This window comes from Giraffa tippelskirchi, chromosome 3 (assembly GCF_054371585.1).
Source record: "Giraffa tippelskirchi isolate mGirTip1 chromosome 3, T2T-mGirTip1v1.2.pri, whole genome shotgun sequence".
NCBI lineage: Eukaryota > Metazoa > Chordata > Mammalia > Artiodactyla > Giraffidae > Giraffa > Giraffa tippelskirchi.
Genome location: NC_137277.1, coordinates 50,947,546 through 50,975,075, shown reverse-complemented (window position 1 = coordinate 50,975,075; position 27,530 = coordinate 50,947,546). Strand labels below are relative to the sequence as shown.

The 27,530-nt window shown below is 38.7% G+C and overlaps 1 protein-coding gene and 1 long non-coding RNA gene across 20 annotated transcripts in view; both read right to left on the bottom strand.

The window, feature by feature from the left end:
* BCAS3 (BCAS3 microtubule associated cell migration factor) overlaps positions 1–27,530 on the bottom strand; it is a 611,473-nt gene that overhangs the window by 199,699 nt on the left and 384,244 nt on the right. The window lies entirely within an intron of this gene.
* LOC145543450 (uncharacterized) lies at positions 973–5,011 on the bottom strand. Its single transcript, XR_014080717.1, has 2 exons — positions 1,393–5,011; positions 973–1,133 (listed from the first exon to the last, which is right to left on the bottom strand). It is a non-coding gene; the product is annotated as an uncharacterized LOC145543450 (long non-coding RNA).

Sequence of the window (27,530 nt, the reverse complement as noted above, 5' to 3'; positions counted from 1 at the left end):
AAACCATCCCCCTCAACCCCAGTCCATGGAAAAACTGTATTCCACGAAACCACTCCCTGGTGCTAAAAAGGTTGGGGACCACTCTTCTGGAAGATGGATGCCCCTAGGCCTAGAAGAAATTGGACTACAAGAAAAGGACTGTATCATTCCACCTGCAAATTTCTAGTAAGTACAGACATTGCCCCCTGCCCTCTGGAGCCCATCAGGTTATTCTTGTGTTAATGACCTCACACAGCAGACAGAGCCCGTCTTTATGCTTCTCTTTCTTGTAGAATGATTTCCCTAAAGCCAGTGTTGGGCAAATTGCCACTAATACCACCATAAAGCCCCCACAGTGCTTGAAGGGGGAGGCAAGAGATAGAGGGGTTAGGAGGTAATCAAGCTTACAGATTAAAGCTTACTAAAGCTACAAGATGAACACAGCTCTTGGTGTTTATTAACTCTTCTAGTACTGAGCACTCCTCCCCCACCCTCATGGCACAAATCACAAAGGTCTTCTCATCAATGGCCCTCAAAGGCAGGCCTGCTTTAAGCTTCCAAGTACAGCATCTCTACTGGAGTGTTCTTTGGTATCTGTCGGTCAGGCAACAGTCCCAGCTTTTCCATGTAACATTAGAGTTAGTCACACCTGCAGACGATGGGATCTTTCTATACATGCACTGACATCTGTGAGGGCTGAGTATTGTAAGCACTATATTCTAGACTTTTTTTTCCCCCAAAGGCCCTTTTTCTGACACACGCAGACACACAAAAGGCCTTTTTCTGTGAGAACAGGAGACTGTAATACGAAAAAGTTAAAATAAGAAAAAACAAAACAAAAAAACTTCTGAGCAAAAAAAAAAGCCAAACCAATTTTGATTACAATTCAATGGTTTATATCAGGACCTGCTCCACTAATCTACTCAGGTGGAGGTGTGCTAAGGGTTAACTTTTTTCTTTTTTTTTTTTCATAAAACAGGCTTATGCGAGGTATTTACCAGGAACACCTACCACAGCCTGGGGATCTAATTCAGTCTTGCCTTACAAGCACACATGGGGCACCAGCTCTGTGCCACAGTACAGCTAGAGTGCTGTGGCACCAGGATGCACAGGGCATCCTGGCCGCTTTTCTTGTAGCTCAACTTCTTCTAGGCCTAGGGACATCCATCTTCTAGAACAACAGTCCCCAACCTTTTTGGCAGGATGCCCTGAGCATCCACTTTACCAGTATTGCACCTCAGTCTTTGAGTACATGAAAACAAAACCCAACAACTCCTTTTCCCCTCCAATTCCACAACCTAAGCCTAGAAAAGCTCTGGGAGTTGGTGATGAACAGGGAAGCCTGGCATGCTGCAGTCCATGGGGTCGTTGTAAAGAGTTGGAAATGACTGAGTGACTGAACTGAACTGAAGCCTAGGAAAAACAGTCACATCATTTTTAGAATTTAACAACTATAGGACTTCTGTAATAAGCTAATGCTTATTATTTTGCAGACCTCCAGCATCTTCATTTATTATTCCTACTTTTGACATCTGGAAGGGCTATACATACCAGGTTGTTCAATTTAGGGGTACTAATTCCTAAGGGATATTTATTTGATTTGAAGTCATGAAGAATTTCCCACCTCGATTTGATAAATTATATCCCTTCATCCTTACCACTAACTTAAAAGTTATGTAAATTATCCAGATGAACAAAAACAATTTACGATTATAATGTTGTTAAATGAATTAGATAACAATGACTACAGCTTCCCAATTATAGTTTGAGACAGATAAATTTATACTTTATTGATAGCAGGAGCAGAAAGCCTAATCACTAAACGCCAGCACAGTCTGGTTTCTGTAGGGTAATGACCCATCTCTATATTCATAACAACAATCTCATTCATCATAATTCACATTAAAAAAAAAAGACAAAGAACTCTAGTCAAGCTAATGGAGGAAACGTGTGAAAAGTGATTGGCTGGGTAAAACTCTGTATGCAGCTGGAGGGTCCTAATTGATTATATTGTGCTGCAACTAAGCCTTCTGCTAGTACAACAGATCTTTATCTAACCGCATTTCAATTGATTTTCACTGATAGTCTTCTTTCTTATGTCTAAGGCTTAAAGTACTAAACTAATAAAAGGATAAAAGACTTTGTAATACAGATTTCAAAATATAATGTCCAAGCAGGACTTCCATGGAGTAAGATGGCAGGCTGGGTGTGTATAGCCCATCATATATATGAGAGCCAGAACCTGTGAATTTGGGAGGTAATTTAAAAAAAAATGTTTAGGATTTTAGTTTGTATTTCAGAGCCCAAAGGCAAAACACTAACCCAAACATTCAAAGATACAAGTGTCTAGCATTTACTCTATTTTAGGATGCAGAAGTATAAGACAAAAGATTATCCACTTAGTAGCTCCTATGTAGGTTTTCATGTAATATAAAAATTTCTGTTTTATTGGTTTAGTACAGTATCAAGAGTTGGTCTCCTCATTAAATACTCATTAGTTTAAAAATAAGTCAAGTACAATGGCTAGGCATTGTTCATCTTTTAGATGAAAGACCTATTTGATTAACTGAACACAAAACCAAAAATCTCAAAATAGAATTAATGTATAGAACTTAGAATGAAAGTATAACCTGAAGTATAAACTGTCATTTAGAAGTTAACAGTTTAATTGACATACAATAAACTGTGTAGATTAAAGGGTACAATTTGATGTTATGACATATGTACATACCTATGAAACCATCACCACAAACAAGATAATGACTGTGTCCATCCCTGCCAAAGGTTTTCTCACATGATAATCTACTTCTCACTTCACCCGACCTCTATATTGGAAACCATTCATTGGCTTTCTACTACCATGGATTTGTTAGCATTTCCTAGAATTTTATATAAATGAAACCAAATAGTACGTATTTTTTTGGTCAGGTTCCACTGACATTTTGAGATCTATCCATGTTATTGCAAATTCATTTTTATTGCTGAGTAGTATCCAGTTTCATGGATAAATACCAATTTGTTTATAGATTTATTTGTAGATGGACATTTGAGTTGTTTTCAATTCTTAGCTACTACAAATATGGCTGTTATTGAATTCTGATATATGATAAAATTAAGAAACTGCTGAATTGCTTCCCAAAGTGTTTGTAAAATTCTGTACGTCCAGCAATGGTATATGAGGGCTTCAGTTGCTCTACGTTCTTGCCAAGACAAGGACAATATTTTGGTCAATATTAGACAATCTGATAAGTATGTCCTAGTGTCTCAAATATAGTTAAGAGTTTTTATATATTCACATAATCTGGATATAAGCCTTTTATCAGTTGTGTAAATTGAAAATATTTTCCCCCAATGTGTGGCATTCCATTAATAGTACCAGTAGAAGAACAGATGTTCTGGACTTTGATGAAGTCTGCTTTGTCAATTTTTCTTCTATGGATTATACTTTTGTTATGAAAACTAAGAAACTATAGTTTTTCTTTAATGAACTATACTTTTGTTATCAAAGCAAAGAAACTATAGTTGTTTTTTTTTTAATGGACCATACTTCTGTTATCAAAACTAAGAAAAAATTGATTTCTCTATTTTTTGTTATTATTGTTGTTTTTATTTGGTTTCCACTTTGATCCTTATCCTAGTGGAAGGTAAGAGCTGAAGTCACTGATCTGAAGCCTTTCCCCATTAGGTATTTAGTGCTATAACTTTTCCTCTAAGCACTCTGTTAAAGCATTCATCCCACAAATTTTGATATGTTGTGGGATATATTTACTCCATTCAAAATAATTTTTTTTAATTTCTTAAAACTATGACTTATTTAGAAGTGTTCATTTTCAAATATTTGGGGATTGTTTTCAAATATCTCATGGTATTGCTTTCTAATGCAATTGCATCGTGGTCAGAGAACAAACTGTATGATTCAAATCTTTTAAATTTATTGAGGCTTCTTTTATGGCCCAGAATATGAATTATCATAGTAAATATTTTATGTGCTTTTTTTAAAAAGGTGGTTCTGCTGTTAGTGGTGGTTGGTTTTTTGGTTGTTTTTTTTTTTAAATAAATGTCTATAAGATTAAGTTGGTTAATAGTGTTATTCAAGTCTTCTGTATCCCTGCCAATTCTTTGTCTATTGGTTGATCAATTATTGAGAGAGGGATGTGGAAATCTTCAACTATAATTGTGCATTTGCCTAATCCTGCTTGTAGTCAGTTTTATTTCATATGGTTTGAAAGTATAATCAGACACACAGACCTTTAGAATAAAATCCTTTATTAATTAATACCTTTAATGCTATGAATGTCCCCTCATTTTATAATAATATGTTTTCTGATGTCTATTTTGTCTATTAAGATAAAGTTTCTGCTTTCTTCAGTTTTCACTGGTGTATTATTTCCATCCCTTTTATCCTATTTGTATCTTTAATTGGGTTTCTTATAGACCAAGTATGGTTGAATCTTCCCCTTTCATCCAATCTGACAATTTCTGTCTAATTTTAGTTGGGTCTTTAGGCCATTTATATTTAATATTATTTTTGGTATGTTGGATTTAAATCCACCACGATGTTGTATATTTACTATTTGTCTATATGTTTTTTGGGGGGAGGGTTCCTTTTTTTCTCCCCCTGACTTCTTTCAGAGTAACTGAATATTTTTAGGGTTCCATTTTATCTAATTTGTTATTAGCTATATAACTTGTAATTTTAGTGGCGGATTTAGCATATATTTTTAACTCATCCTTAAAGTTTACCTTTAAGGAATATCATACCATTTCATGTACAGTATAAAAACCTTATAACTTTTTAACACTGCCTTAAAGCAATTTAATTATGATGTGCCTTATGTCATGCTTTTAAGTTCTGTTAGGCAAAACTGCAATAGTTTAGGAGAAATTTTGCCTCACTGCAGAGGAAAAATCTTTCTGCATATTATCCCCATTTGCCTATAAATTATGAGATTTTCCACTCTTACCACTGGAAACAGAGGATTCCCAGTCCTGTGAGAGCGCTGGTGAATGTTCACTCTAACCCTTATAAGTGGTTCCTTCCTGAGTCTTGGGTAGTTTCTCATGTGCTGATCAGTACTCAGCTGAAGGCTTCTAGGATGTCCTCTGCAGATCTTTAGAGCTAGCTATCTGTACAGCTCTCTGCTCTCTAGTACTGAGCTCTGTGAACACAAGTTTCTTGGCCTCCCCAAACTCCCAGCTTCATCTGTTCCACTGAGAAAGACTGCTGTGCTCAATGTGGACCCCCCTCTCTACAATGTGTCCTGGTCATGAGCCAGCACAACTGTAGGTCTCACTTCATTTGTTTCGCATCTCTCAGGGTAACTGCCTGATACCCAATACCTTGAAAACCACTGTATTGTACAATTGTCTACCTTATTTTTTTCAGGTGGAAGGATACGTCTGATACATGCATTTACTGTAGGCCTTGTAAAATTCCATGTATGGTGTATCCAACTAATGTTTAGAAAATGAATGCCAACTATTTCACCTTTATGAAAATCAACTTAGAGAAATTGAAAGGAACAAAATCTACTTTAAATTAAATTAGTAAGAAATGATCCATATCCACAAGTATCCTTAGCTTAAACTCCAATTCATGATCTTATCACCAACACCAATTTCTGCTTCTCAGATGGTCTTTAACATCTATATAACAAATGAAAAAATATACTGATTTTTCTGATTTTGTGTTTATTTATGAAGATTGGTGTTAAGAGTTTCTAAAGTATACTGAGGAATCCTTAACTAAAAGAATCCTCTCACAGCAGTTGCAAAATCCCAAATTGAGTTATTACACTTCTGTGTAAAGGACTGGACACATGTTATCTTCATTCTAGATTTCACACACACACAAAATCTGTTAAGTTTAAAATGATTTACTATTTTGCTTCAAGTAAAACACTTTAAAAGTCATTTTAAAACAGGCTTATTAGCAATATAAGGAGCTGTCTAAACACAGGAATGAAACTGGGTATTAGAATTTGAACAGACACATTTCTTGTTTATGAGATCTTAAGAATTACCATGAAACATATTCCAATTTTAAATAATGTGTTAGATCAAAGCACAATAAGAATCCCTTATATTGCTCCTTAAAACAGATGATGGTTTCAGATGGTTAAGAAAAGAACAGGCACCTGCCTAATGTGTCCATGGATGGGAGCATATTTATCCACACTAGAATTTTGAGAGGTGAGATTTTTCTGTTTGTGGGCACTAAGAAACTAGGCAAAATGACCAGAAATCAGCTATCACTACTCTGGACCTTTCAACATCCTAGGACATTACTGATGCAAACCTAAGTCTTTGCAAAACCATACTATATTGTAATTAGAATATAAGGTATGAGCAGTTGTATTTACAGTGACTATAAGCCCTCAAAAGAAGTTAATGAACTGAGGCTGACCTTGATCACTGACTCAGATCCTGTAGCACAGGGCAGTACCTGCTCCCTCTCCCACATTGGCCAACCTCTGCTACAACAGTAATCAATTTGCCGTCTTGATCTCTCAAGCATATCATACATTTTTTGATCCATCATTAAGCCTCAAACTTGTGGCCTAATTAAATTACTGAGGAAAGACACTTTGGAATTCTAGACTTTGGCAGGAGAAAAAGCAGAGATAAATATTTGAGTAAGGTGAGAAAATTATTACCTAATCTCCATGGGGTTATTTATATTCAAAGTCACTATTCAAAATAAAATTTTATTTGACTGTAGTTTTTAAACACAAAATGATGTCCAACCATTTGCAGCATGGTAATTAAATGCCAAACATAAAACAAAGGAGAAGGAAGAAAGAGAAAAGGCTCAAGGGACAAGACAGGTCCACATAATAGGTGTAAACAGATATGGAGGTGGTGTCTAAGAGTCATCAAGGTGATCTTCCAGAGTGTAGAAATTACATGGGAGAAACTGTGGAAGGACAGAAAAAAGCTTAGAGTTAGAGAAAAAATGAAAGGAAGATACAGAGAGATAGATTAGAAAAAAGAAAAGTCAAGATTGATCTTCCAAATAAAATAACCTAATAATAAATTTTGTCAATAGGCATAAATTTCAGTTGTTTCCAATGAATGATAAAAGCCAATGGGGAAATCAAATTACTTCTAGAATTAAGAGACAGGCAGTGTCATATTATACCACAGAGGAAAGAAAACAAACCTATAGTTGGTGCAAATATCACAAAGTACGTTTTAGCAGTACGTTTTTAGGTAAAACCCCATGCAGAAGTGGCCACAATGGTGAAAACCAGACATGGGGAACAGAGATGAGATAAAGGAACAGAGAAGGGAACAGAGAAGAGTAAAGGAAAATAGCAACTAACTGTAAAAGCACTAAAAAACAGAAAACAAACCATAGCCACTTCCCTTTACATGGAATGCCCTTCCAAATACCGCTATATGTTCAAACACACCCCTTACAAGAAACCCTATGAGGATGATGTTAGTCACTCAGTCATGTCTGACTCTTTGTGACCCCATAGACTGTAGCCTGCCAGGCTCACTGTCCATGGACTTCTCCAGGCAAAAATAATGGGTTGTTCCCTTCTCCAGGGAATCTTCCCGATCCAGGGATCGAACCTGGGTCACTGCAGGCCGATTCTTTACCATCTGAGCCACTGGGGAAACACTAGTCCTCATAAACTCTATTTCTCGCCTCACCACTGAGCACCCACAGCATTATATTCATCGAAGGCTCTTCTGTGGCACTTACTTAAGTTTAGCTTATAGTCCAGTTAACTATACATATTTCTATCCCAGTAGATTATAAACTTAAGGATCATTTTTCATAGTATCTACTACCTCATGCCCAGGACACAGAAGACTGGTGGATTTGTCGTGGTTGTTGTTTAGTTGCTAAGTTGTCTGATTCTTTTGTGAGCCCATGGACTGTAGCCCACCAGGCTTCTCTGTCCATGGGGTTCCCCAGGCAACAATACTGGAGTGGGTTGCCATTTCCTTCTCCAGGGGATCTTCCTGACCCAGAGATTGAACCTGTATCTTCTGCATTAGCAAGCGGGTTCTTTACCACTGAGCCAACAGGGAAGCCCAGAGTGCTGGGTAGATACCTACTGTATCATGACAGAAACTTAAAAAGACTGATGATGAGGTTTCATTTCTCTCTCAAAAATCCAACTGATTATACGACTGGGAGAGAGGGTAGTTTTGGCAAGAGACTGGCCATGAAAAGATCTGAAGTCCAGATATGACAATATGGTGCTGTATAAATTTATGCCTGTATATTAATCTTGCTGAGTTCTACCTTCTCTTAAGGTGGCAAGATTACACATTCTAAGATTATGATTCTCTCTTCCCTGAACTCAAAGCATTTACTATCTGTACATTAATTCTGCAATTGATCACAGAATGCCTTGCGGTATTTTGTCATCTTTTAAGTAATTCAAATGCATTTATGTCTCATTTTTCCCAACCATAGCTGCTTGAATTGAGAAAGGCACACAGTTTTCTCGTCTCCCACACTGCTAAGAACAGAAAGACACAGAGAGCATTCAATAAACACCAACCTGTTTCATAAATGAATTGATTCTTTAAGAAAATGCTCAGAGGGCTGTCACCTAATGTTTGCAGGCTCTGTTGCAAGTTGCCTTTTAACTGGAAGGAATTGGGAAGGAAGACTGACGAAGCCATCAGTTACAGGAGCTTCTTTATAGGACAAAAATATGCCAGGAAGGAATTCAAGGCTTTTTGCTTGTTGTTGTTGTTGTTCAGTCGCACAGTCATGTCCAACCCCATGGACTGCAGCACACCAGGCCTTCCTGTCCCTCACCATCTCCCGAAGTTTGCCCAAGTTCATGTCCACTGCATCGGTGATGCCATCTAGCCAAAACCTGCCAAAAGAAGCTCCCGGGAAAGGTGTTTTGTTTTGTAAGGATGAAAAGGAACTGAGCAGGGGCATCTCCCTAACTAGCAGATACCAGGGAAAGACTTATCATGAAACTTGGTTTCCTTTGTTCATTGTTAAGTCCAAGCAGCAATTATCTACTTTAGTGATGATCATTACCACCACAAAGAATTAGGCAGCGTCCCATGGTGGCAGTATCTGGATTTACAGGACGTTACTTTGACTCCAGCTTTAGTACTTGGTAACTGTGCTGGTATTAATTAACATCTCTAAGTCTCATTTTGCTCATTTATAAAATATAAAATAACAACTCCTGCCTGAGTTCATTCAAGAATCGAGCAGCAACACGGATGGACCTAGGGATGACCACACTAAGTGAAGCAAGTCAGAAAGACAAATACCTTATGATATCACTTATATGTGGTATCTTTAAAAAATGATACAAATGAACTTATTTACAAAACAGAGACAGGCTCACAGACACAGAAAACAAACTTATGGTGACCAAAGGCGAAAGAGGGGAAGGGATCAATGAGGCATTGGGGATTAACAGACATACTATATATAAAACAGATAAACAAGGACCTACATGACAGCACAGGGAAGTAGTATAATAACCTATAATGGAAAAGAATCTGAAAAAGAATATAGATATATATGTATATGAATAACTGAATCACTTTGCTATATATCATTGCATGTCAACTATAATTTAAAAAAAAATAAAAGAAAGAATCAAGAAAATCTAACTATATGTGTGCATGCTTAGTCGCTTAGTCGTGCCCGATCCTTTGTGACCCCATGGACAGTAGCTCACCAGGCTCCTCTGTCTGTGGAATTTTCCAGGCGAGAATATTGGAGTGGGTAGCCATTTCCTACGCCAGGGGATCCTCTTGACCCGGGGATCGAACCCATGTCTCCTGCATCTGCAGGTGGATTCTCTACCCCTGTGCCACCTGGGAAGCCCATATATATAAAATAGATAACTAATAATAACCTACTGTATAGCACAGGGAACTCTACTCAATAGTCTGTAATGACCTATATGGGGTAAGATGCTTAAAAAGAGTGGATATATGTATAACTGATTCACTTTGCTATACATATGAAATGAACACAATACTGTAAATAAACTATATCCCAATAAAAATTATTTTTAAAAAGGAAATGTAAACTATGTAAGTGAAGAGTCCTCTAGAACTTAGAATGGTTTTCACAAATTCATACAATGAATGCCCTCTGAGTGCTTGACACTCTTGAAGTAGGTGTGATCAAGCTAAACCATGGTGGGCAGTAAGGTTCGTATATTCTAGACAGCATCTGGGTGGTCAGGTGGGTCTACTCGAATTCTTTTGGATCCTGGGACTCCCTCTGAGAGAAACGTCTTAGCACTCTGGGCCCTAGCAAGGCTTCCTTTGGAACGTATCAGGTAACTGAAACAGCTAGGAGACAAGGGTACTGAAAGGAGTTAGAGTGGAACAGGCAGACACTGTCACCGTGTGTGCTGCCCCAGGAGGCCCCTCGGTGCTCTGCTTCCCGGACGACACCTAGACGGAGAAGCAGCTAGGGTTCAGTACCCTTCAGTCTGAATGTCTCCCTGGGGTCTGTCTGGTTCAGCTTTCTCACAACAGACCAGCAGAATGGTCTAACCAGGAAATTTCATGCTGGGGTTAAGAGAACATTCTTACCAATGAAGAGGTATCATAGCTATCATATACTATCAGTAAGATACTAACTTATAAGGACCTAGAAAATTATGAAACAAGTTTAATATAAAAACTACATCAGACATAATTTAATATTTCTTTGGTGATTTACAAGACAGTTCAATATCTTGCCACTGTTGCAGAATTACTCTATACATGATTCCATGGTACTGTGAGTGCTTTCTTTCTCTCAAGGGTTTTATAAATTTTCCAATATCAACATCTCCATCACCCACCCACCCCCAAAACAGTCATGTCTTTATCACTGATTTCAGTGACTAACTGAAATAGGATCACTTCAATTAAGTCTTTGGTTTACTTGAGTTTTATTTCTTTGACTCCTCGATAAATGGAATATGACCACTCCTTAAGCTATATTCTAGAAAGACTCTGGGATGAAAACTTTAAATCACTAAAGAGGATTTCCCTGGTGGTCCAGTGTTTAAAAATCTGCTTGCCAACAAACGCAGAGAACATAGGTTCAATCCCTGGTATGGGAAGACTCCACATGCTACAGAACAACTAAGCCTATGAGCCACAACTACTAAAGCCTGTGTATTCTAGAGCCTGTGCTCTCCAACAATGAGAAGCCCACCACCGCACCTAGAATGTAGCCCCTGCAACAACAAACACCCAGTGCAGAAAAAAAATAAATAATACATTTTAATTAAAATTAATTTTTTAAATTAAAATAATAAACTACTAAAGAATTTGAGTGATTCTGCATTGGAACAATATACTGTCGTTATCCCTTCAAACATAAAACATCTTAGGGTCAAGTATTAAAAGAAACTATCCCGATTCTTGAGAGTTGAGAAACGTTGACTTCCCACATTTTAGCATAGAAGAAATGTCCTGTTCAATCATATTTATCATGTGTGTTGCACTGCTTCACTCTTAATAGATACACCATCATCTACTCTGGTGGCAAACACATTCTAAGTATTCACCACTGGACCACACAAAAGGTGCTCAACCAAAATGTGTTCAATGTGAATAAAATGTTGCCCTGACCTTTCACAAAGTAAGACCAAACTTACAGACCTATTTTACAACCTTAACAAGGTATGTATGTATGTAATTTTTTTAAGGAAAAAATTTGAATACCATGTTGATCCTCTTGAATATCTCAAATAATAAGACCTTAAGCATGTAAAAAATTCCCTCTTCTCTCTCACATTCCATCAGGGGTGGCTCCTCTGCCTTGGCTAGAGAGCCAGTTCCACCCCCAAGGAGGGCGCTAAGACAGGGAATCAGTTTCAGAGAAAGAAGTGTAGCCCTAAACTGGTTTACTTATTATTTTTGTTTTCAACAACAAAAAGCTGAAAACTGCAAAATGCTATCAGAGAAGTCTGCTGAAATAAATGCAGAGTCCAAAAAAATCAGTGAACCATACCAATAAGGTTTATTACTGGGATCATCTTGGTCTTGCTGCTGTATAACAGACTGTAGCATGGAAAAAGGCAGTGAGGGATTCTCTCAGGACATCTCCAAATAAAATATGGTGTGTATATCTGTCCTTTCCCTGGAACCATGTATAGGAGAAAATTCTCTTTCTGTGGAGGCAAATACATTTGAGACATCTCTCTGTTGGGAATTCCAAAAAAAAAAACCAAAAAACACCCAGGTGTCAGGAACACTTCCACAATTCCATTGCAAGCCCTCCCTCACAGAATGACTCTTACTTACTCCCATCCCATAGAGAATCAAAATCTTCCTGAACCATATATATTCCTGTAAAAGTGGCAGCTCTATACACACAGCAGTCACTGTCAAGTTTATTTACCCAAGATATTTTCCAAAGAGAGGTCTTCAATTTTTACTTAAGAAAAAAACACTGCAGGACCAGATACATACATATCATTTGGGGGAGTAAAACCATCTACATACCGACCAAATTTTATATTCAATGAACCAAATCTACAATCAGCCTGTAAATGTAAATCAGCTCTACATTTATCTGGCTATTAAGCACAAATTTAGGATTTCTTAGTAGAAGGAATCCAATTTAGCTATGGCATTAAATGTGTGCTTTTTTTCCTTTCTGAGAGGGAGTAATATAATTGAATTCTGTCCATCATAGCAGATCAGGGCTGCTCATCTTTGTCCAGCCATCGTGTCTGTGAATGCCAGAGAAGCAGTAGTGATACTCTTCCAGTACAAACTATTAGTTAAATATCAGCTGAGAATGAGTTCAACCAACCAAACAGCAACTCAGGCACCATGAAACTGGATTTGCGGAGGCTGGTGTGTGTGTGTGTGTTGCGGGGGAAGGGACAGCTGACTACCCTCAACCAGCAACCACCCTTGCCCTGGGCTGACATCACCTTTCCAGATGACTGGCTCAACCACTGCCAGATTGTTTAAAATGAATACATCGTCTATGTTTTCACTCTGAAATGTGTATGCTGAGGTGCAGAAGGCAAGAAAAAAAAAAAGTCACTGATAAAATCACGTGATCGATCAAATATTGCTTAAACCCACAGGCACGTTTGGTGGCACCGTCTCTGTCTTGTAAAGTATTGAAAAGCCCTGGGCTCTGGGATAATGACAGACGAACAACTGCTTTAAATTAAATGCAACAAGTAGGCCTTGTACCAGGACCAAAATCCATCCCAGGTTTTTCCTAAATTCCAAAGGCACCTAACTCCTCTTTACCAGTATTTGATAAGAAATGCTTAACACTTTTCATATATTTCCTGTAATTACACATTTATAACAAAATGTGGATTTACTTGGCAGCCAAACCAAAGTGTTTCATATTGCTTTTCGATTGCAACCCTTGCTGCTGAAATACAGTATACTAAAAATGAAATAACTTTTCTATTTTAATGTGGTTATAAGCTTCCTGCTAGGCAGCAACCTAATTGAGACTTTTGATGTTAGCTTTTTTTTTTTTTAAGACACGCTATCCTTCATCATCTACAGAGTGTTTTAACTACAGATCTCTTGCAGTCTTCCCAAAGTTGACAGAGGGGAGGGGGAGGGTGTGGGAGGAGGAAGGCCACTTTATCAAAGTCATTGGAAATACAAGGTATTAATTATGTTAAATGAAGAAATATGGGCATTTGGTTACTTTTGTGGGTCAGAAATATTTTAATCTGATGCTGCCAACCAGCTGCCTCTCCCTGAACACCCGTCTACATTTCTATCAGTTGCAGAGATACATCAAAGCTCCAAAAAGTGAGGAAAGCAGTCACCAGTAGGGCCTTCCCCCGTCCCCCAACTAAGGTCACAGTTTTAGCTAGAGCGACAGCAGCACTATCCACTACAATCAGCAATAAGGCCATGACCTTTTTTACATTTTGGAAGTATGTATAGATGTTAGAAAAATTGGTACACCCTTAACCCAAAGCAGGAAAAAAAAGCCTCGGTGAATGGAAAATAAAACTTTTGTGATATTTAGAAAACAAAACAAATGGTGTTCTCGATTGCTCCCAGTCAAAGCAGAACTGGCTCACACAGATGCAGCTGACTTCTAAGCTTTGCTAAGTCGGCCAAGCACACGGTCCAGAAGCAGAGTTACCGGGAGGGGAAACAGAGCTGTCGGCCCCGATGCCTGAACGCACTTTATTAAAGCGATGCATGGAAACTTTGGATAGGAACAATCAAGGAAACGAACAGCAATTACGTAAATGCCACATATTTCCTGTATGACCAGAGCAGGGACTTCTACAAGGTCACCTAGTAACATTTGAAAAAAATGCACTCAGCGTACTTTATAAAGGTTTTCTGATCAAGAAATCAGATCATGTGTTAAGAAGTCAGGTCACTATAACGTGCAATGATTGTGCAAAACAAAACAAACCCAAACAACAACTCTACCTTAGACCATAAAAAACAAACTTTCAGTGAACTGTACTTCCTGCACTTCATTTCTATTTTTGATTCTAGTAGCATATAAGCATTTTGGGCAAAGGTATTTATAGATGATCTACTGTCAATAAATATTTTATTTGAATCATAACTACCACATTTGTTCTTCTTTGACTTCAACTGCAGAAAATTCCCAAAGGAATCAATTTGACTGTGGGCACTAATTTACAGAAACAAATTCTTTGCATGTAATATACAGGCATACAGAACTTTTCTGTTCTAGGATTTGGTTTTGAGAGCCCTTATGATAGAATTTTTTAAAGGTAGGAATTAACCAGAATAAAACACAACTATACCATGTTTGTCTTGAACCTTACACTACATTACAGGTAGAGAGGGGGGTGTCTTTTCAGTAAAAATACAACAAACAAAACAGAGTAACTAAACCCTGGAGACTCAAGTGAAAAGACAAAGACCCCCCCCCCCCCCCCCCGCCCCTTTCCCTGACTCTGAAAAGAAACGGATGAAGTCAAGGGCCTTTTCACTATTGTTGACTCATTTCAACCTTACCCAAATGTTTGTGCTTCACTGTAGCCCTCCCACCTCCTTCAAGATGTTAAGAAGTGCACAAGATCTTCATTATAGAGCTGCCTGGACTTTTTCTAATCTTAATTCAATAAAAATCCACATATCATGAGTCAGGTTTACCAACTGATTTTAAGTCAGGAATAAAAGGAGTTAGAAATACATTCACCGGCAATCCACAGTTTTCTTCCTCATGTCACATACTACTTCTCGGAATAAAAATGGAGTGACAAGAAATCTCACTTTTCTTGATAGTTCATTGCTGTTAGAGGTGACAACTATCACCACAAGGAATCTAAAACTAAACCAAATGGCACCTCTCTCAGCTGACGCTGGGTATACCTTCTCTGAAATTAATACAGAGCAATGTTCAATTTTGAAAATAAGCAGAAGTAGACATATTGATTTTCTGTTTCTATGTGTAATTCTTATTGAGTAATCAAAGGCAAAAAAAAAAAAATCCTAGCTGAGACAGTGAGAACTATAACTCTCTTCTCAGGCTTTAAAGGATAAATTTTATGAATATATATGGATTCATAAGTTTGTCCTTTAAATGAGAAAAATTATGTACATATATTTGATTTGTTGATGTTATATTGAGTCAAGAAATATTCAAGTTGGTATATAAATAATTTCTCTCCTTTATACCTATAAGAAAATAAACACATTTCTGACAGTAAAACATGTGAACTTCATATCAATTTTCTGAGCTTTCAGCATTTTTATTACTTGGCAACTTGTGCACTTGTTAGCATTTTCTAAACACATAAGACCTTTATTTTACACAAATGTAGTCGGACTAATCTGGTTTTCCCACTGATGTCTAAATAAAATTCCTTTACAGCAGCTTCCTTACTGCCTCATGTACCGTTCTCTCTCTCTTTAAAGCAAACCAGAATCATGCTATTAGTGCAACCTGAATTTCATTGTTAAGACATGAATGTTGAAATTATTCTAAAGACTGGATGAAGACAGCCTGATATCTGATGCAATATTAATGCAATTTGCTTCATCTCAGCTAAAGATTCAATACCAAAATTACCAACAATTACAATACGTGAATTCAGTAAAATACTTTTGAAAAATGTACCAGCCTTGTAGGTCTAACTTGATTTTTCAAAATGACTCAGAGATTTAGCCTAATTACATGAAAGCAGCCGATGTTGGATTAAAACAAATACCAACCACAAAAAGTCATGCACATATTCTAGCACTCTTTCTGAAAAATGACCGAAACACTTAAAAAAAACGTGGCATAAAGGTGCAGGTACTAACATTACAAGAGCTTTGATGAGTCATATAAAGAATAAGAAATTGCCTCCCAGATGTTTGAAGGACAAGAAAATAAATCTTTCCATGTAGAAAAAAATATCTGAATGTAAGCAAAATATCTATGATTAAATAAAATTTTAGGTAAATGAAATTGACTAGCATTTTACAATATTAATGCTAATGGTTCATCACAGTTTTGTTTGTATGTTTAACAGCTCCCATTAAAACAAACAAAAAAAAGACATGTATGCAGGAAGGAGATGGGAAGGGAAAACTAAAGCCATACATGGTAAGGATGGAGATAGAAGAAATATCAAATCAGCCAGACATATAAAATAGCAGTTTCCAATGTTGGGTCAGGAAATAAGGTAGAGAAAAGTTGCAATCTAAAGAGAAAACACTTTTAGGAAATGGCAAAATTAAAACAGAAGTAGATATGTAAAATAGATGAATGAAGACAAGGTCTTCCTGCACCAAGGGAGTTGTTTAGGAGAAACAGTGTCCGTTTGTGGCCAGCGATAATACTTTCCATTCAATAGAGTTTGCAGCTTGCTGATTCATATGATTGCAGGCTGGCGCCCTGCTGGCGAGCCTCTCCACTGAAATTAAATCCACTCTCTTCAGTTATAAATTATAATGCTCTATAAACAACACTCCCATTGGGAATGGGGAGAGAGAAAGGGAGGAAGAGAAGGAGAGGGAACAGTGGAAAAAAAAAGAGGAAGGGAGGGAGGCAGAGAAAAAAAAAAAAGATCCGGAGAGGGAGAGGTTTCTGTATAGTCCACTCACTGTTTAATGTTCTGCTCTTCTGCAACAAACAAGGGGAGTAACTCTTCCCCAGATAGCACTCCTGCTGTAATTCCTCCACTATTTGATGTAGAGCCCAGAGAGGAACGTGGGACAGTAATGTGAGTCTATGAGGAAAAGCACTTAGGAATCAATGAGTATGCAAGAAGAAAACATAAAATAGATTTTATACATGGATTTTTCAAATCCATTATTGAATAGATCTTTGGAGTCCCAGGGGACCACCAAAATAAAATAAAATTTCTGATTATATTTAGATAAATTAGGTCTACATATGGCACATCTTTTGATATCCAAATCAATCAGAGATATTCCCTCAAAATGCCCAGGCAAGTAAAGGAAACATAGGAAAGCAAAGAATGATGCCCAAATGGCCACACACAAGGAGTCCAGGACGAAAAGAAAGTTCAATGATCTGATCACCCACAGCACCCAGAGACGAAACACATTTTTAATGAATATCCATCTCAGAATTCAATGTTAAATTTACAGGAAAGTGATACCTCAATTGTTTAATGTTAAAGAGTCTGTTGGTCGTTTTTTCTTTTTTTTAAAGGTGTCTTCGAAAGGAAAAAAAAACAGAAAACATTCAGTTTTGTCAATTAGCTAAATAACTCTTAAAAAGAGTCCATCACAGAGTTGGTTTGAACACATCCGTTTCAGAGCATTAAATTATATCTATATTCCGCATTTCTTTTGTGCATCAGTCTTGCTTAGGAGTGATTTATGCCCGAAAGTGGGATAGAAACAACTATTGTCATATGTCAATTAGTACTCCAAAGGATCACGTCCACAGGTTACTCATCAACCGCAAAAGGACACGGTTCCATATGAGAAAACACCTTTGAAATTTCTTACTAAATGATGAACCTGCACATAAAATGTCAGGGGAGGTAAGGGTTGGAGGGGATGAGGGAGGGAGGGAGGGAAGAGGTGGGGAGAGAAGCCAGGCTGGTCAAACCTAGGTTTGAACGTGATTTAGGAGAAGAGCAAACCCTGCAAACCCAAGAAGTGTCTTCAGTGAGGAAATTCAAGGCAAACAGAATCCTCCACAAACCCTAGACCTGCATTTCCGTCTCTCATTTACACAGACCCAATATTACTCCCATTTTTCCTCCCAAAGTAACAAGATGAATGACAACTCCAGCTTCCTACTTCAGTCACAGGGTAGAGAAGAAAAGAAAGAAGACTGAGATTTCAGTTTTAGGCTTGAAGTAATTAAACCAAGCTAAATTCCAAACTCTGGGAAAAAAAGAAAACAAAAAACAAAAACTTTAAAATTGGAACACTGACTCAAATCTTAACCAGAGAATCAGGCTTAGGAACAACTCAGATTTTATGCACTCTCTCTCTCTCTTTTTTTTTAATGTGTCTGGCTGACTGTCTCTCTCTGTCTCTCTGCTTTTGGTTGTGGTGCATACCAAGTAAATTATTTGCTGATAGGTGAATCTCAGCAAAGGCTTTTTCTTCCTTTGAATGCCTGGTGAGCTTGTTGGGAAAAGTCATTTAAGTCACTTAAAACAATCCCATGAAAAGTAAAACTCAATTCTGAAATAAGAGTATAACTTAGAGCTTAAAAATAAATTAAATAAAGGAAACATTAAAAGATAAATGGAGCAGGATGCTCTGTGGCTGAGGTAATCTGAGTGGAAAGGGAAGAAGGAGGGTTACGTTAATAAATGATTAAAAGGCCTTAACAAGAGCCTATCAGGTTGACCAGGAAAGCATTCTTCGCCTCGGCTCCTCCTCGAGACCACCTTTTTTACATTTGTTCTCAGTGCTGATCAATATGGTTTTCATTTGCTGATTTCCATAATGCCACATGTGATCTGCCAGCCTGACATAATGAAGCTAGAAAGAGCTGAAGTCATTTGAGCATTCTCGCTTGCATGACTGTCGCCAGTTCACCAAATGCCTATTATCTGAAAGCCAGTGTTTTTCTTTTGCTTATTGACAAATACCAGCAGCGTGTGCCCCTAGACAGATGTAAAACTTCAGCAGTGGGTGACAAATTTAAATTAAAATTCAAGTTAAATAATACACTTTTTCCTGGAGTTTTTTTTTTTTTTTGCCACCACTCAAACTGTAATTTAAGTTTGATTAAATAGAGAAAAACAAGATGTGTGAATTATCCATTTCTGAATACAAATGCTCATTTCTCTTGATAAAAACAATGTATCACAAAGAATCAAGCACACATCCTTGATGATGCCACCAAAGCCTCAGGAGATATTTAAGTTCAAGTTCCCCTATAAAGATACCAATTTAGTTGACCTACTACTACTTGTCTCTGATAACATTCACAGAAATTCGTATCAGATTATGCTTATCAATTTTTTTACTCCCTATTAAAATTTCTTTAATCTATGCTCTAGGGTGGAGAAAGATTTTTATGATATGTAAGTATCTCATGCTTTTTTCTTTTCCATTGTATAGCAAAATTGAGTTTGTTGAGGTCATCTCACATGAGAGAACCATGCAGAGACCTTCCATGATGCCTGAAAGGTCTCATTACAAATTCTGTGTATTGTGCACTGGTCGCTTTTCTATATTCAAAAGGCAATTTCAGGGAAAACTGCAGACAGGAACACATTTCTGAAATGATTTCTTTTGCCTTTTGCAAGCCAAAAAAAAAAAAAAAAGCCAAAGAAACAGTTGCATTTAATCAAAAGAACAGTTTAAGTTTACATTTTAAAAATAAAACTATATTTCATGCCAACAACTTCATTCACAATAGATTTTATTCCTTTTTATGTTAAACTCATTAAATAATAAATATTCTGGTGACGAACCAATAAAGTCATGTTTTTGTTCTCAAGAATGTAAAAAACCTGTGGTGGCAGTTTTGTACCGGAACTATGAAAACAAAATCAAAGAGTTTTGCCAAAAAATCTCCCAGAGTTTTCCCAAAAAGGTGAATGTGTCATGGCTGAGTCAGTGCCCAAAGTTTTATAAATAGTTCTATCTCCAAATATTGCATTTGCTCCCAACATTCAGTTCAAAATCTCTGCTTCACTACATGGGTTTTCTTCCTCCTCTTCCTTTCTCCTTCCCTCCCTCTCTTTTTCCCTCCCTTCCTTTTTTATACATGCTTATCCAGCAAAAGAGATGGCTGGCTCAAAAGAAAACACAACAGAAGGAAGGCAGTGTGACAAACATCTTCAGACAAAGGTCCTTCGAGAGAACCAAGTGGTCCCAGGAAACGAGCACTAAGCTTACTTACTCAGCCCTTGCTTCCATTCTTTAAAAGAATGGATCTGTTTATTCTCCTTTCTCATAATTCCTTTATCACCAGCAAAGGGATACTTAAATGATGAGATTTTTAAACTGGCAAGTGGCAGATCATGGATTGTTCTGAAATGTTTGCTGTTGGTGGTGGTGTGTTAATTCCTTTGGAACAAACAGTAGCAGACTCTACCCACAAAGGGAGAGTTGAGGCATCACCATGTTACTAAAGAATCTTATAAATGCTACTGAGTTCTCATATTAAAGTTGATAATGAAGTTAAATAGCGAAGTTTAGCAAAAAAATAAAAAGGAAGAAAAGCCAGTACAAGGATTCTAAAGGTGCAGAGAATGCATTTCAGGGATCTTTCTCTGGGACTCTGAGATTTCGGGATTATGGTAAAAGCAAAGGATAAAGAACATGTGGTCTGTCTAAAAGTACCAAGCTACTTTCTCTTATGAATTCCAAATTTACGAAAATAAGAGCTGTCACATTACAATGGTGGTGGGGGGGTGCTGGTGAGGTCAGATCTTTTAAGCACATTAAGTCATTTCTTTCCCTATGAGAGTCATAGTAAAAAGCGTAACATAGCAAGAAAACGGAGAGAAAATATAATTTTGCCTAGACATGAAGCAGGGGGAGAGGTAGGAGCGATATTCTTAAACTAGTGGAACTGGTGGCAGACTACCCTATGGGATATTTAACCACTAACATTTTTCTTCCCTTGAACATGGACTCAGTTGCTTTAATTCTAAAATATCAGCCACCAAATCCAATTATTAGAAGTTATAAAAGTAACTGTCACATTGAGAGCACTGTGTAAACACTCAGTTAGATGAACGCTCTCCTACCTCATAACATTATGGTAACAACATAGAATAGTTGAAAAAAACTCACAAAAGATGAAATCCTAATCAGAACAGACTTCTAAAGTGAGGTAATGAGGTGGAGGAAGCGGCATGACAGGAAAGGGCCACTCTTATTTGCAGTAGGAACAGGAAGACAGAGTTCTACAGACAATTGACAAGCAGGGGAGAAAACTATCAAGGTTCTTTTGAGCTCTAGTGAACTCAGGAGGACTGGAAGAATAATTGTGAGAGTAAGATGATAGAAGACAAATTTTTTAAAAGGACAAAGGAAAGGCACTATCTTCTGCAATGTCAAGATATCATAAGTAAGAAAATTCAGTAATAGGTGGTTCAGTGATAGAAAAAAACATCGCTGGGAGGCTGTTGGTAGCTCCCCTGCTATAGGTGGGGCAATCCTATCCTTCACCACCTTGTAGAGGGAGGTGTACCCACCAAGCTCGAGGGCACCTCTTACCCTCCAAAAGGAAAATGACCAGGAATCTGCAGTCTTGGGAGGTTGTTCTTTAGCCGCTAAGTCATGTCCAACTCTTTCGCAACCCCATGGGCTGTAGCCCACCAGGCTCCTCTGTCCATGGGATTTCCCAGGCAAGAATACTGGAGTGGGTTGCCACTTTCTCCTCCAGGGAATCGTCCCAACCTAGGAATAGAACATGCGTCTCCTGCATAGGTAGGCAGATTCTTTACCACTAAGTCACCAGGAAAGCCCCACAGTATTGGGGTAGTAGTGGTCTTTTAAAAACAACAACAACAACAACATAATCTCAAGATCTTACACTCTTCATAATAAAATGAAACATGAAATTCTAAAGTGGATCCCTTGATCCTCTCTCATATCTCCTCCCAGTTCAAGGAGGGGAGAACCTAGTCTGCCCACCATAGCCTCTTGTTGTTGTTTAGTCATTAAATCGTGTCTGATTCTCTGCCATGGCTTTTGCTTCCTGTCATAATGCTGCTCTCCACAGGCAGATAGAGGACCCTTGCCCTTCTCGTACTGGGTCATGCTGTGGGGTTGCTGCTTGTCACACTTCTTACAGAAAGTTTGCTGGGTGTTGTTAGCAACGTTTGCCATATTTGGGGGAGCGAGATCAGGATGGAAGGCTGTGGCCTATCATCATCACCCCTGTATCCTCAGTACTTGCAAGGGTGTCCAGAATGGGGTGTTCATTCAAACATGGATGCTAACTGATGGAGATCTTCAGAAGCAAAGTGAGGATCCACAGGAGTCCCTAACATGTTTTTTTTTTTGTTTGTTTTAATAATAGTAGTAAAATTAAAGAAGTAGGAGAAACAGGAGGCAGTAGTAGCAGCAGTAGTAACTGGGGTCATCACAGCCTGCAGTGACCAGCTGGTGGTAAAGGTGAAATCTAGTTGTCTAAACGTGGCTCTCCAGAGATCTGTGGCTCAGGGCCTTATCAACAGTAGAGATTTACTCCCCCTAGATGGATTCCCAGGGAACGCTGAACTACAAAAGAAGGTTTGAGTGAGGGTGGAAAAACCAAGATCTTGAGTAACGGAAGGATTTATAGTCACGTTTAGCAAGTGAGAAATGAAACGATGAGGTAAGTACCTTATTAGTAACGCTCGGGTCAGGACCAGGTCAGGATGGGTTAAGACGGAAGGGCCCTGTCGGGAGCCCTGGAAACAGAGTAGATGGTGCAAAGCATTTTGGACGTGGCCTCAGTTTCCTGATCTCTAAAACAGCAGCCACCAAATCCAATTATTAGAAGTTCTACAAAAGCAAATCCAAGTGTAATCAAGGAAGGCCAAGGAACAGGGAGAGCTGAGAAACCTGTCGGTGGAAGGCAGATAAAGAGAGGACCGTAGCATTTTATCTTGTGATCTTCAGGGAACTCTCTGCCGGGGGCAGAATTTTCAATTTCTAGAGCAGGTTGGGCTCTATCACACAGCTTGACCCATGGTTCCCACTTTTCAGTCCACGTGGGTGGTAGCGATTATTTTTAATGTATTCCTCCTTCAATAAGTCATAAAGAAGCTTACCTATTCAAATGACCACAATAAATGATGAGAAATAGCACACTGACCCCTAAGCAGCAAAGACCCAGAAGGCAACACTTAAAACACACACTGCCGAGAGCAACCTGATCGGGTTTCATAAATCAGGCCCTAAAAAGTGGGAATGAGAGCTCCAGTAATTGCAGCCTTCTGTCTGGGAGCATACAGTAAAAATAGCCACAGTAAGCACTCCTCCCGGCCAATCAATAGAGTCCTATTAACCTCCTGGCCAATTACAGGATGATTGGCTAAGCAAACAAAGAATTATTGGCTGTTTAGCTGGGACTTCATTCAGGCCTCTCTCTTTCCCTGTTTCTCATTCTGTTCCTCTCCTCCCCACCCCCTTTCCTGTGAGGAAAAAAGCCATCTGCAAACACCTGATATTCATCTAAGTCTCTGCAGTTGTACAGTCTTGTTAAATTGTTACCACCTTTTCCACAAGCAGTTTTGGCAATTAACCTCATGGCCAGGGACTTCAAAGAAAACAACTGTTGAGTTTAACCTCTCTGAGCTACCATAGATTCTTTTATGATTTTTCCTGAAACACTTTCATCCAGAGAGGAAAAAATGCAGACTGATAAAAACGAATGTTTATTTTAATATTTGGTTAATTTATTAAGGAGACGAACGCGCCTCAGACATTTCGCCATAATGTGGTGTGTTCGCTTCTCTCAAGTCTCCACAAAGTGAGGTTTTATTTTAATTTACATTCCCAACACATGTGTGCTTCTCTGCTCGTCCACAAATCCTACATTTGCTGGAATCCAAGGATTTGATACATTTGACCCTCTCTTGCCCCTGTTCACAAATCTCTCATATGTTTCTCCAAACTGTTTAAAAGTTCAGAATGAAAACGGCATGTAAAATTAATGCTAAGAACCAAAGCTGCCATTAAAAATCTATTTTCATTTTATATTTTTACCCTCATAGATACACTTTTTACATTAAAAGCAAGGCTAATCCCCAACTCTCAGGAGAATAAACTACCAGCAATAAAGATCAAAATATATGACTGAACAAGCAATACAATTCTTCTTGAGTAATCTTGTGGCCTAAGTGTTTCAATGCAATTTATGCTATGTAACCAGCTTTTTACAGCTGTATATAATAATAATCACGGGCCTGATCTTACCAGCTGAAGGCAGGTTTGTGGAGGTGTGTTAACTCCTTCAGGCCACAAAGTTCATGTCAGAATTTTAACAAAAGTGTTTGAATATTGCGGAGATTCTGAGAACGACGGATTTCTCCTCTGTCTCTGGCAAGGTCAGGCCTTGTAAAACTGCCGCTAACACTTTTGCCACTCTGTGAAGCAGAGAACTCTGCAGACAGTTTAGAGTATTTGTGCAGCTTTTCTAGAAGTAGAATGAGGTTGAAATAATAAATCTGCAGGAAAGGTAACAGTGTTTTTGTTTGGAATTTAGTCACCCAATACCTTCATGTTATAATTAACTCCTCCCAAAGCCATACGTCACTATTCTCTGGAAGATGACGTTCTACAGTACAATGCTATAGGATGTGATGGTTTTGTGAAGGGTTTGGCTTTAACCAAACAGCGCTTTTCTGCCAAAACTATCCCCAGCATCATTCCCAAGAATCTAGGGGAGAAAAGAGAGGGCAGAGTAACGCTGTAGTTTTTGGAGTCAGATAGACCCGGGGTAAAACTCTACTTTTGCTACCTATCAGCTGTGTTGAAAGTGAGCAAATACAACTGATTATCCGTATCTTGCAGGGATGCTATGAGGAAACAGTGGAGTTGAGTCTATAATGCACAAGTCACAGACTTTTATTTGGCCCATACTGTTTTAAAAATCAGGAAATATCCATAAAAATGTGAATTTCCTGTCTCTCTTGACTAAATGGAAGGTCTGGCAACTCCAAGCCCACATTTCTGCAACAGCAACATGGAGCAGAGTAGTGACAGAACCTTAAACGCAGGTAATTTGCTATAGATAGCTCCCGTGGCTTAAACCTGGCCGTTGAAGCATCTGAGTTTTTGAACCCTCCATGTATAGCTTAAAACAGAATTTGGAACTGTGTCTGGGACACAATATTTGGTACACAGTAAGTACTCAACAAAAGGACTACTACACCAAATAAAATCCGTTGACTCCAAAATTGTGAGAGGTTTCATAAATATCAGCTGAACATTTTATGGAGCAGAGAAAATATCAAGTCCTAGAAATAATTTTTGAAAACGTCCGTGTTTATTTTTATATATATTTGGAAGATCTTTTTGAAAATGGCATATATATGTATATGTGCTGTCTTCAGAACTTTCTAAATATCTCTGCTGACTAAAGCTCCTGTAGCACATCCTTTCTTATCATGCTTCTTCTGGAATTTAGCACATATGATCCTAGTATTTGTATCTGCATCCCCAACCAACTTGTAAGCTCCTCAAGTATGTATTCCCAAAGCATGTTGAGACTATCAAAAATTCAAGCTATGGCTAGTCTCAAGGAAACAGGTGAGTGCTACTTAAGAAGAATACTTGCTAAGAGGTATTCTGTTGGGGCTTCCCAGGTGGCTCAGTAGTAAAAGAAGCCACTGGTAGTTCCTGCCAGTGAATTATATAGGAGGCGTGGGTTTGATCCCTGGGTGGGGAAGATCCCCTGGGGGAGGAAATGGCTACCCACGCCAATATTCTTGCCTGGAGAATCCCATGGACAGAGGAGCCTGGTGTAGGATACAATCCATCAGGTCGCAAAGAGTCAGACACAACTTAGCAACTGAGCATGCACGCACATGCAGAAGTCTACTCTATCTACTCTGATAAAAGAAACATCTGTAATTAGGAGTGCTGGACACCACTAACTGTAGGAGGACAAGTGTTTGACGTGTTTTTGTTTGTTCAGTAAGAGAATGTTCTCTGAAATACTATTTAAGATACCAATTTGCATAACGAACTTTACTTCTAGACAGTTCACAGATCAATTTCAATTCCACATCATCACACATTCCGAAATTAGTGGGATCCGAATCAGGAACTTGATGGTGTTACCACTCTTTCACTGGGTGTAACCATAAGAGGGTGGGTTACAAGGAAAGAAACTGAAGAACATAGTAGAAGAACAAAGCCTAGGATTCCAAGCTGCCTCTCTAGTGCAGGATTCTCTCATTTTTACTTTAATTATAGTCCCATACTCAAAGCCAGGAAAACAACCCCCCATCTTGATTAGGTTGTCTCAGACAGTCGGGGAGGGAGTGGGTCGGGAAAGGCCGATGAGGTCAGTCATTATAAACAATCTGCGTTCACAAGCAATTTTCAGACAGACCCAAACTGGTTCACAGGACATAAGTGATCCTGTGCTACGAACAGTAACGCAGCAGCTGTCTGTCTGGGGTACACTGTGCAGGGAGGAGTGAGTCCTCTGTAGAGGAGTCAAGGGGTTGCAGAGCAAGGGACAAAAATATGTCTCTACTGGGGAGAAGATAAAAGGCAATCTCAAATTCCAGGAGTGTCTTAGCAGCAGCCAGGGAAGATCTGGCAGTTTCTGCAAACAAGTGGCCCGGGTTGAAGTTTGTGAGGGAAGGAAAACAAAAAAATGAAATCTGTCATGTACATGAAGTTCAGCTCAAACCTAAAACTTCCCCTGTCCACTCTCGTTAAGAGGACTTTCCTATTCGGCAGAAGTCTTGGGAGCGAGCAAAGGGATGTATGGTCATTCTCATGGCAATATTTTTGCTTTTTCCTTCCCTTTTAATTTTGCTATTCTTTGTCAACTTCAGTCAAAGGGGGAGGGCTATTTGTGCTGAACATTTAAGCGTGATTTTCAGAAGGAACGTTAAATGACACGAGGGTCTGGTGCTATGCAGTACAGTTCATTGAACTCCCCTCCCCACCCCAACAGATCAGCAAGATGGTTGGAAATGCCTCTCTCCGTCTGTTTTTCATCTCCAAAGTCTGTGTACTCAGTAGAGTGTGAAGAGAGCCTCTCTTTTCTTCAGCACATTCTCCCAGTGGTCCTGCCCCCCACCCCCACTCCCTCTCCATAGCCCCTGCAGCAGAGAACAGGAACTAGAGCAAATGCTTTTGTGAATTAAGAGATCTTGTGAGCGTAAATTCGGCCAGGCTGCTCCTTTCTGCAGGCCAGACCCCGCTGCTGCCCCAGGATGTGAACTGTCAGTTTGCATAGCTGGTGATGAGTTGCAGAACCATCAGCAAAGGTGAAGACGGCAGAAACAAGAAAGATTCAAGACTGGTGGAAATCATTTCACAAGGAAAATTTCAGCCATCAGTGGGAGGAAGCTTTGAAAAATGCTGCCATTTCCGAGTCAGAATGAAGGAAAAATTAAATTACTGCCGGTGAGGCGAGCCAAAGTTGCATCTCCCTCCAGGGAGAGTTTTGATAATGGTAAACATTTGACAGCTGGCCTGGAGTTGTTATCTTGTTC